Consider the following 12622-nt stretch of genomic DNA (forward strand, 5'->3'; position numbering starts at 1 on the left):
ACTTAACCAAATACTGAAGCCTCCATCTAGAAATACGAGAGTCCAAGTTCTTCTCCACCACGTACTACAATTCGCCCTCAACCAGCACCGGAGCAGGGGGTTCAACAGAAGGAACCACAGGCACCACATACCTCCGCAACAAAGACCTATGGAACTTCAAATTGTCCACCACATGGTTCCAAATCTGTTGCAACCTATCCACCACAGAATCCACCCCAGGACAGTCAGAAGGCTCAACCTGACCCGAGGAAAACCGAGGATGAAAACCAGAATTGCAGAAAAAAGGCGAAACCAAAGTAGCAGAACTAGCCCGATTATTAAGGGCAAACTCGGCCAATGGCAAAAAAGTCACCCAATCATCCTGATCAGCAGAAACAAAACATCTTAAATAAGTTTCCAAAGTCTGATTAGTTCGCTCGGTTTGGCCATTCGTCTGAGGATGGAAGGCCGACGAAAAAGACAAATCAATGCCCATCTTAGCACAAAAGAGCCGCCAAAATCTGGACACAAACTGGGATCCTCTGTCAGACACAATATTTTCAGAGATGCCGTGCAAGCGAACCACATTCTGAAAAAATAGAGGAACCAAATCGGAGGAGGAAGGCAACTTAGGCAAGGGCACCAAATGGACCATTTTGGAAAAACGATCACACACCACCCAGATGAAAGACATTCTCTGAGAGACTGGAAGATCCGAAATAAAATCCATGGAAATGTGCGTCCAAGGCCTCTTCGGGACAGGCAAAGGCAAAAGCAAACCGCTGGCACGAGAACAGCAAGGCTTAGCCCGAGCACAAATCCCACAGGACTGCACAAAGGAACGCACATCCCGCGACAAGGAAGGCCACCAGAAGGACCTAGCCACCAAATCTCAGGTACCAAAAATCCCAGGATGGCCTGCCAACACCGAAGAATGAACCTCGGAAATAACTCTGCTGGTCCATCTATCTGGGACAAACAGTCTCTCTGGTGGGCAACGGTCAGGTCTATCCGCCTGAAATTTCTGCAGCACTCGTCGCAAATCTGGGGAAATGGCAGACAAAATCACTCCCTCTCTGAGGATACCAGCCGGCTCTGAAACTCCCGGAGAGTCAGGCACAAAACTCCTAGAAAGAGCATCAGCCTTCACGTTCTTCGAACCAGGCAGGTACGAGACCACGAAATCGAAACGGGAGAAAAACAACGACCAACGAGCCTGTCTAGGATTCAGCCGCTTGGCAGACTCGAGATAGATCAGATTTTTGTGATCAGTTAAGACCACTACACGATGCTTAGCTCCCTCGAGCCAATGTCGCCACTCCTCAAATGCCCACTTCATAGCCAACAACTCCCGATTACCAACATCATAATTCCGCTTGGCAGGCGAAAACTTTCTTGAAAAGAAAGCACAAGGCTTCATCACAGAGCAATCAGAGCTTCTCTGCGACAAAACAGCCCCTGCTCCAATCTCAGAAGCATCAACCTCGACCTGAAAAGGAAGAGAGACATCAGGTTGACACAAAACTGGAGCCGAAGAAAACCGGCGCTTCAGCTCCCGAAAGGCTTCCACGGCCGCCGGAGACCAATTAGTCACATCAGAACCCTTCTTGGTCAAATCCGTCAAGGGTTTAACCACGCCAGAAAAATTAGCAATGAAGCGACGGTAAAAATTAGCAAAACCCAAGAACTTCTGAAGACTCTTAACAGATGTAGGCTGAGTCCAGTCATGAATAGCCTGGACCTTGACTGGGTCCATCTCAATAGTAGAAGGAGAAAAAATAAAACCCAAAAAGGAAACCTTCTGTACTCCGAAGAGACATTTTGAGCCCTTCACAAATAAGGCATTAGCACGCAGGACCTGAAATACCATCCTGACCTGCTTCACATGGGACTCCCAGTCCTCAGAAAAGACCAAAATGTCATCCAGATACACAATCATAAATTTATCCAGATATTCTCGGAAGATGTCATGCATGAAGGACTGGAACACAGAAGGAGCATTAGAGAGTCCAAAAGGCATCACCAAGTACTCAAAATGGCCTTCGGGCGTATTAAATGCTGTTTTCCATTCATCCCCCTGCTTAATGCGCGCAAGGTTATACGCACCACGAAGATCTATCTTGGTGAACCAACTGGACCCCTTAATCCGAGCAAACAGATCAGACAACAATGGCAAAGGATACTGAAATTTGACCGTGATTTTATTTAGAAGACGATAATCTATACAAGGTCTCAGAGAACCATCCTTCTTGGCCACAAAAAAGAATCCTGCACCAAGAGGGGAGGAGGACGGGCGAATATGTCCCTTCTCTAAAGACTCCTTTATATAGCTCCGCATTGCGGCATGTTCTGGTACAGACAAATTAAAAAGTCGTCCCTTAGGGAACTTACTACCAGGAATCAAATTTATAGCACAATCACAATCCCTGTGAGGAGGCAGGGCACCGGATCTGGGCTCATCAAATACATCCTGGTAGTCCGACAAAAACTCAGGGACCTCAGAAGGAGTGGAAGAAGCAATTGATACCAAAGGAGCATCGCCATGAATCCCCTGGCAACCCCAACTTGACACAGACATAGCTTTCCAATCCAGAACTGGATTATGGGCCTGCAGCCATGGCAGACTCAACACGACAACATCATGCAAATTATGCAGCACAAGAAAGCGAATCACCTCCTGATGCACAGGAGTCATGCACATGGTCACTTGAGTCCAATATTGAGGCTTATTCTCAGCCAATGGTGTAGCATCAATTCCCCTTAGTGGAATAGGGAATTCCAAAGGCTCCAGGACAAAACCACAGCGCCTGGCAAACGACAAATCCATCAGATTCAGGGCAGCACCCGAATCCACAAAAGCCATAACCAAGTAGGATGACAAAGAACAAATTAAAGTAACAGACAAAATGAATTTAGGCTGTATAGTACCAATGGTGACAGGTTTAGCATTTTTTTTAACGCGCTTAGAGCATGCTGAGATAACATGAGTTGAATCACCACAGTAAAAGCACAACCCATTTTGACGTCTATGATTTTGCCGCTCAATTCTGGTCAGAACTCGGTCACATTGCATAGACTCAGGTCTCTGTTCAGAAAACACCGCCAGATGGTGCGCAGATTTGCGCTCCCGCAAACGCCGATCAATCTGAATGGCCAAAGCCATTGAGTCATTCAGACTTGCAGGTGTGGGGAACCCCACCATAACATTCTTAATGGCTTCAGAAAGACCTTCTCTGAAATTTGCAGCCAGGGCACACTCATTCCATTGAGTAAGCACCGACCATTTCCGAAATTTTTGACAATACACCTCAGCTTCATCCTGGCCCTGAGAAAGAGCCAGCAAGGCCTTTTCTGCCTGGTTCTCAAGATTAGGTTCCTCATAAAGCAGTCCAAGCGCCAGAAAAAACGCATCCACATTCAGCAATGCAGGATCTCCTGGCACCAGAGAGAAAGCCCAATCTTGAGGGTCGCCACGTAACAAGGAGATAACAATTTTAACTTGCTGAGCGGAATCACCAGAGGAACGAGGTCTCAAAGATAGAAATAATTTACAATTATTCTTAAAATTCAGGAACCTAGATCTATCTCCAGAAAACAACTCAGGAATAGGTATTTTTGGCTCTGACATAGGGCTATGAACAACAAAATCCTGAATGCATTGCACCCTTGCAGCAAGATGATCCACACTAGAAGTCAGACTCTGAATATCCATGTCTGCAGCTGAACACAAAACCACCCAGAGATTAAGGGGATGAGAGAAGCTGGACAGACTGCAGCAAAGATAGAGAGGAAAAAAAAAATTGTACTCAGGGCTTCTCTTATCCCACTTCTGCGATGCATTAAACACTTCTGGCCTGCTGTACTGTTATGATCCTAGTGGCTGAGGATCACCAAACGGACTAGCTAAGTTAATGAACATAGACACGAGCTCTAGGGAGGTGGTAACTGGACTGACCGCAAACCTGATCCTAACCAACACACTAAAGGTAGCCGGTGAACGTACCTAAAAATCCTGGACGTCTCGACGCAGCCTGAGAAACTATCTACTCCTGGAGGGAAAGTAAGACCTCACTTGCCTCAAGAGAAATCACCCCAAAGATATAGGAAGCCCCCAACAAATGATAACGGTGAGGTAAGGGGAAAACACAAACGTAGAATGAAAACAGATTCAGCAAATGAGGCCCGCTAATACTAGATAGCAGAAGACAGATAAGGAACTGTGCGGTCAGTAAAAAACCCTATGCAAAATATCCACGCTGAGAATACAAGAACCCCCACACCAACTAACGGTGTGAGGGGAGAAACTCAGCCCCCTAGAGCTACCAGCAAGCAAGGAAATCACATATTAGCAAGCTGGACAAGAAACAAAAAGAAACCAAGATACATATGACCACTGATGGTCAAAAAATGAACCAAGCAAAACTTAGCTTCTCTTGAAGAGACTGATAATGAAGGACTGCAGGAGAGCTCCAAAATAGCACTGAGGACATTGACAGCAGGCAACAACTGAGAGTCCAGGTGAACTAAATAGGAACCAGCTAACAGATAACGAGACAGCTGATCCAGCCTCAGACCTGCAGAATGACACAAAGAACCACCAGAGGGAGCCCAAAGACAGCACTCACACAGTACCAGTTGTGACCACAAGAGGGAGCCCAAAAACAGAGTTCACAACACCTATCCCAAGGCTACGCTTAAAGAAAGAAGGGCCCATGTCTCCAACCTTACTATGCTTCTGTAAAACCCTAATCTGTCTCCTCCACCACCCCATGAAGCATGGGATAGAAGTGAAAGGTAAACAAGACACAAATACAAAACACGGATAACAGAAAACCTCTATCACACAAAAGCACTAACCAACAATAGGGAGGAGGGTAGGGACAGGGAGGAATAAACAAAATGGAAACCGGGACCAGGAGATAAATACACACTTACAGCAGCAAGCTACAGAACACCACCACTCCAAGTCCAAACTTCAACTACTTTCTTTAGCACACAGCACAGGAAGATGAATCTCCAATAGCAACAACAAACTCCTATTCAGCCCTGTGAATCCTAAGAGCAAGGAAGCAGACCTTTCTCTGGCAGGACAGAGAGGGTCTGCCCATGTTTTAAGGAACAGTTAATGACCAGATCAGAAGCAGCTGAAATGGAGCTGCATGTTTCTGACCAGCATAGAAAGGGTCGTTAACCTCTTCAGCAAAAGAAACTAAATTAATTTAAAGAGAACCTGTCAGCCGGATTGTGCTTAGTAACCTGCAGACAGTGTCAGATTGTCACCGCTATACTGATTACAATGATACCTTGGTTGATGACATCCTTCTTGTGATTGTTGTTTAATCTTTATTTTCACTTTTCAAGTTAATGAGATTCTCGTGGCCTGTGGGGGGAAAGGGTCTTCATGTGGTGCTCTGATCACATATGCATCTGTATGGCTTCTGACAGGTCACTAATCCCTCACTGACCTGCCCCCTATTATACATACTGATATTATATGTATTGAAATCACAAGTGTAATGTGCATTAAATTGTTTTATTTATTCATATACATTGATTCTGAAAAAAAGAGGAAAAAAAATTGTCTCCACCAAGATGGCGCCGGCGTCGCCTGCACAGTAGCATCTATTGGCGATCAGAGCATGTATCGGCGAACCAATAGATGCTACTGCACAGGCGCCGCTGGCACCATTTTGCTAAAGGAAAACAAAATGTCTCCACCAAGATGGCCCCACTGGCGCCTGCTCAATAGCTTCTATCGGATCGCTGATAGATGCTACTGCGCAGACACAGACGGCGCAATTTTGAGAATTTTTTTTTTCAGACTGAATGTATATGACTAAATTAAACAATTTAATGCACATTATACATGCAGTCATGCTGCAGCGCAGGTGCAGCCACCGCCGCCTGCTGAAGGTGATTTTTAATTTTTTTTCAATGCATATAATAATCAGTATGTAAACTAGGGGGCAGGTCAGTGAGGGATCAGTGACCTGTCAGAAGCCATACAGATGAACACCTAATCAGAGCGCCACATGAAGACCCCCACTAGCCGCCCTGGAGCACGGGCATATCAATAACTCAAAGCTGAAAATAAAGATTACACAACAACCACAAGACGGATTTCATCACCCAGGTATCATTGTAATCAGTATAACGGCGACAATCTGACACTGTAGGTTACTGTGTACAATCCTGCCGACAGGTTCCCTTTAATATGGGATCCAAATACACAGGCTAAGGCGGGGGTCACACTTGCGAGTGTGATGCGAGAAGCTCGCGCATCAATACCCGGCACTGCCGCTGGCACTCGGGACCGGAGCGTGCGGCTGCATAGAAATACATGGTCCCGAGTGCCGGCAGCAGTGCCGGGTCGCAAGTGTGACCCCGGCCTAAACGGAAGATCTGCTATCGATAATACACAGTGATCTTCTACCCCAGATCTCCCAGGTTGGCATGACCCAATCGTGACAGTAGGAGGCTTCTTAAAGAAAAACTAACAGGTCTGTGCGAGGCAGAATTCTTCATGGTTGGTAGGTGATCACATACTAATTTCATGCAATAAATTATGATATTTAATTTAATTTTCTGTTGATTTTAGGTGAAGTGTACCTATGATAAATATTACCGACCTCTCCATTCTCTGTAGGTGGGAAAACTTGTAAAAACGGCAGCGTATCATAATACGCAGAAGAAAATAGTGCATGATGTGATTTTTTTTCACACGGACACTCGATTTGTGTGAAAAAACCTGTCATCTCAACAACCCTATGGAATTACGTTGGTCAGTGCCCTGTCCAATTCTTGTTTGGACCCCACACATCTGCTCATCTGAACAAGCCTAAAAATACAAGAAAAAAACAGAAAGTGAATAAGAGTTTGTCTCATTTCCTTAGCTGTTACTTTAAGATGCAGTTTTTGCTGCAGGGAAAAAAAACCGCAAAAACATCTCATGTGAACATGCCCTTAGACTCATAAGGATGGTTACCACCTGATGTAGGTGTGTTGCAGCACCTTCCCTTAGTTTGCACCAGTGGTGACTGTCCTGGCTCTGCCCCTTCCCCTTAATTTACCGTTTACATGTAATCAAATGAAATATTACTTGTTCGTTCTTTTCTGCAGCGATGTCTGAGAGCCGAGCTCTGCTGAGCGTCTGCTGCTCTCTCCTATTAATAGAGGCCGGATCTCTTTACATTGTTCAGGCTCCATAATGTGCAATCAGCAGAACCGCTGACTGACAGCCAGTCCCACACCAGGGACCGTTACTGCGGACCACCAATGTGCACATTGTCCGCCTGGTGGCGCTGCAGGTCTTCTAGTTCTGCATGTTCTGCATTCCGACTTCTGCTCCCTTCCCCCTTTTTGTTCCATGTCTGTGTCCAAGGTACTTCCAGTGTCATCTCCATGTCAGCCTCCTGCAGAGATGGCAGCCTTTCTGGGCATCCATGCCCCCTCTAAATAGCTGTGCCCTTTGCTGAAGATATACCCAGGCACGAACAAAGGGAGTTTCCCTTCCCTTAAAAGTCACGGACACCACAATCAATCGTGATGTGATCTGCCACGTGTGGATTGCAGAACTACAAGTGTCAGCATGGCAAACCAGAAGGTTATGCAACGACTTGAGATGGCAGATTTTGTGTATATGGACTGTGACATTACATATCATTTCTACTATTTTCTACTTATCTATTTGTGAGCCATAAACTCCCCCTAGCACCAGGACCACTATCAGCCCCCTGACACCAGGACCACTATCAGCCCCCTGACACCAGGACCACTATCACAGCCCCCTGACACCAGGACCACTATCACAGCCCCCTGACACCAAGACCACTATCACAGCCCCCTGACACCAAGACCACTATCACAGCCCCCTGACACTAGGACCACTATCACAGCCCCCTGACACCAAGACCACTATCACAGCCCCCTGACACCAAGACCACTATCACAGCCCCCTGACACCAGGACCACTATCACAGCCCCCTGACACCAGGACCACTATCACAGCCCCCTGACACCAGGACCACTATCAGCCCCCTGACACCAGGACCACTATCACAGCCCCCTGACACCAGGACCACTATCACAGCCCCCTGACACCAGGACCACTATCACAGCCCCCTGACACCAGGACCACTATCACAGCCCCCTGACACCAGGACCACTATCACAGCCCCCTGACACCAGGACCACTATCAGCCCCCTGACACCAGGACCACTATCAGCCCCCTGACACCAGGACCACTATCACAGCCCCCTGACACCAGGACCACTATCACAGCCCCCTGACACCAGGACCACTATCAGCCCCCTGACACCAGGACCACTATCACAGCCCCCTGACACCAGGACCACTATCACAGCCCCCTGACACCAGGACCACTATCACAGCCCCCTGACACCAGGACCACTATCACAGCCCCCTGACACCAGGACCACTATCAGCCCCCCGACACCAGGACCACTATCAGCCCCCTGACACCAGGACCACTATCAGCCCCCTGACACCAGGACCACTATCACAGCCCCCTGGCACCAGGATCACTATCACAGCCCCCTGACACCAGGACCACTATCAGCCCCCTGACACCAGGACCACTATCACAGCCCCCTGACACCAGGACCACTACCACAGCCCCCTGACACCAGGACCACTATCACAGCCCCCTGACACCAGGATCACTATCACAGCCCCCTGACACCAGGACCACTATCACAGCCCCCTGGCACCAGGATCACTATCACAGCCCCCTGACACCAGGATCACTATCACAGCCCCCAGGCACTAGGACCACTATCACAGCCCCCTGACACCAGCACCACTATCACAGCCCCCTGACACCAGGATCACTATCACAGCCCCCTGGCACCAGGACCACTATCAGAGCCCCCTGACACCAGGAACACTATCACAGCCCCCTGACACCAGGACCACTAGCACAGCTCCCTGACACCAGGACCACTATCACAGCCCCCTGACACCAGGATCACTATCCCAGCCCCCTGGCACCAGGATCACTATCCCAGCCCCCTGACACCAGGATCACTATCACAGCCCCCTGACACCAGGACCACTATCAGAGCCCCCTGACACCAGGACCACTATCACAGCCCCCTGACACCAGGACCACTATCAGAACCCCCTGACACCAGGACCACTATCACAGCCCACTGACACCAGCACCACTAGCACAGCCCCCTGACACCAGGACCACTATCACAGCCCCCTGACACCAGGACCACTATCAGCCCCCTGACACCAGGACCACTATCACAGCCCCCTGACACCAGGACCACTATCAGCCCCCCGACACCAGGACCACTATCAGCCCCCTGGCACCAGGACCACTATCACAGCCCCCTGACACCAGGACCACTATCACAGCCCCCTGACACCAGGATCACTATCACAGTCCCCTGACACCAGGACCACTATCACAGCCCCCTGACACCAGGACCACTATCAGCCCCCTGACACCAGGACCACTATCACAGCCCCCTGACACCAGGATCACTATCACAGCCCCCTGACACCAGGACCACTATCAGCCCCCTGACACCAGGACCACTATCACAGCCCCCTGACACCAGGACCACTACCACAGCCCCCTGACACCAGGACCACTATCACAGCCCCCTGACACCAGGATCACTATCACAGCCCCCTGACACCAGGACCACTATCACAGCCCCCTGGCACCAGGATCACTATCACAGCCCCCTGACACCAGGATCACTATCACAGCCCCCAGGCACCAGGATCACTATCACAGCCCCCTGACACCAGCACCACTATCACAGCACCCTGGCACCAGGATCACTATCACAGCCCCCTGACACCAGGATCACTATCACAGCCCCCTGACACCAGGACCACTATCAGAGCCCCCTGACACCAGGAACACTATCACAACCCCCTGACACCAGGACCACTAGCACAGCCCCCTGACACCAGGACCACTATCACAGCCCCCTGACACCAGGATCACTATCACAGCCCCCTGGCACCAGGATCACTATCACAGCCCCCTGACACCAGGATCACTATCACAGCCCCCTGGCACCAGGATCACTATCACAGCCCCCTGACACCAGGACCACTATCACAGCCCCCTGACACCAGGACCACTATCAGAGCCCCCTGACACCAGGACCACTATCACAGCCCCCTGACACCAGGACCACTAGCACAGCCCCCTGACACCAGGGCCACTATCACAGCCCCCTGACACCAGGACCACTATCAGCCCCCTGACACCAGGACCACTATCACAGCCCCCTGACACCAGGACCACTATCACAGCCCCCTGACACCAGGACCACTATCAGCCCCCTGACACCAGGACCACTATCACAGCCCCCTGACACCAGGACCACTACCACAGCCCCCTGACACCAGGACCACTATCACAGCCCCCTGACACCAGGATCACTATCACAGCCCCCTGACACCAGGATCACTATCACAGCCCCCTGGCACCAGGATCACTATCCCAGCCCCCTGACACCAGGATCACTATCACAGCCCCCTGGCACCAGGATCACTATCACAGCCCCCTGACACCAGGACCACTATCACAGCCCCCTGACACCAGGACCACTATCAGAGCCCCCTGACACCAGGACCACTATCACAGCCCCCTGACACCAGGACCACTAGCACAGCCCCCTGACACCAGGACCACTATCACAGCCCCCTGACACCAGGACCACTATCACAGCCCCCTGACACCAGGACCACTAGCAAAGCCCCCTGGTATCAGGATCACTACCACAGCCCCCCTTACACCAGGACCACTATCACAGCCCTCTGACACCTGGATCACTATCACAGCCCCCTTACACCAGGATCACTATCACAGCCCCCTGGTATCAGGATCACTATCACAGCCCCCTGGCACCAGGATCACTATCACAGCCCCCTGGTATCAGGATCACTATCACAGCCCCCTGACACCAGGACCACTATCACAGCCCCCTGGTATCAGGATCACTATCACATCCCGCAGGATCACAACAATCACAGTGTAATTCAATAACTGGTTGGGTTTATTTATTGCAAGTAAAGCAGATTATATTCAGATCAATCCCCTACCTCAGATTACTACATATAGCTGTACAGAATATAGTAGAATTAGGTGTAATAGTTTGGAAAGGGTTGGACCTTATTTAGTTGCAATAGCAGGTTATAGATCAATCCCAAATTATTGCATATACACAACTACTGACGAGCTAACTATTAGGAATAGTCTATAGAGAGAGAGAAGAGAAGAATACAAGTCATGTTCCTTGGTGTGCAGTCTGTATAGCTCCATATGTGGCACTACAACCCCCAGAGTGCCCTAGCCGCCTGAGGCTGTATAAAAGCTGCAGACACCGTTTCTCCCTCCATATTAGAGCAACCTGTCAATAATTCCCTGTGGGGGTCTGTGATTTCTGAGCACAGGGAAGTGTTACTGTCACTGTCTGTGCACTGACTGGCTGCCAGCAAACTACTCACTATTCCATTGTGGACACAAGCCTGATCCATCTATGTAATCACCAATATTCGGAATGTTACCATGCCTTCTTTCCTGTATATTCTCCATTACCTCCATAAAATGTGTAACCGATGCCATAAATCCCAATTCTCCATTCAAGCCATGAAGGTCATTAGGGTGAAACAATTGGGCTCAATAATCATCTAGAACTCAGGCTTGTATGGTCCATATACAGAAATCATGGCCACATGCTGGCTTCTTGGTGTGTGGGATCAACCGTTTAATAAGAGCAAATAAACCTGGAAGTTCGTTTAAAACATACAAACTATTAAGAAGAGAAGTATGATAAATAATAATAATGAGACATATGAGGGCTGAGCTGGCCGTATGGATGGGGACCATGTGTGACCATACCTGCTGTGTGGTCTGTAGGGGTCCATATACAATAGTGTCCAGAGGAACCCAGCACACAGTATCTTATAGGGAATGGAGAGGAATCAGAGCCTCAAACAATGAGCTGGGAATATGAGGGTAATTGAAGACAACTCTATAGAGGGCAGAATCTGCAGTGCAGGGGGATCAAGGTGCATCACCTGGTAATCCAGGCAGTTAAACCCAACATCAGGACACTCTCCTGTACACAGGCTCTAAGCCTTTGATGTGTCTATAAAAATCAGAGATTATAGAACAAATCCCAGCTTTCATGTGTCATCCCCCACATAAGAGAGGAGGATTTACAGGAGGGAACTTCTGCCCTTTTCTACAGAGAACTCCAGTCTGAACTGCAAGGCTGTCTGCATCTCTCGCCCTGTGATCACCTCTGCTCCTCTCTTATAATGGAAGATTATTTAGCTCGGCACATAAGGGGTTAACTGTCTCCTAGCTGTATATATTTCACAACGACCCCCAAACCTGACATCTAGTCCACTGTCGGATTTCTATCCAGTGCACTAGATCCAGCTGAGTAATACTTCTCCTAGGGGGGGGGGGGGGGGATAATGTGCCCCGAGTGTCCTATTATACTGATATTATTGTTACATGCTGCACTTACAAGTTTATAGAATTAACTCCTCACATGCAAACAGCGAATACTATGTATCTAATGTGGCTGGATAATGTTACAATTCATTTCTTCATGGCCACTGACCTGATCACTCCTCATT

At 49.1% G+C, this 12622-nt stretch overlaps 1 long non-coding RNA gene across 1 annotated transcript in view; it reads right to left on the bottom strand.

The window, feature by feature from the left end:
- The window catches only part of LOC143782905 (uncharacterized), a 47854-nt gene extending 35858 nt beyond the window's left edge, over window positions 1-11996 (bottom strand). The window contains exon 1 of the long non-coding RNA XR_013217066.1: window positions 11874-11996. This is a non-coding gene — a long non-coding RNA (uncharacterized LOC143782905). The remainder of the gene's footprint in view (window positions 1-11873) is intronic.
- Window positions 11997-12622: the final 626 nt, after the last annotated feature.

The sequence above is a fragment of the Ranitomeya variabilis genome, chromosome 6 (genome assembly GCF_051348905.1).
Source record: "Ranitomeya variabilis isolate aRanVar5 chromosome 6, aRanVar5.hap1, whole genome shotgun sequence".
In the NCBI taxonomy this organism is placed as follows: Eukaryota; Metazoa; Chordata; class Amphibia; order Anura; family Dendrobatidae; genus Ranitomeya; species Ranitomeya variabilis.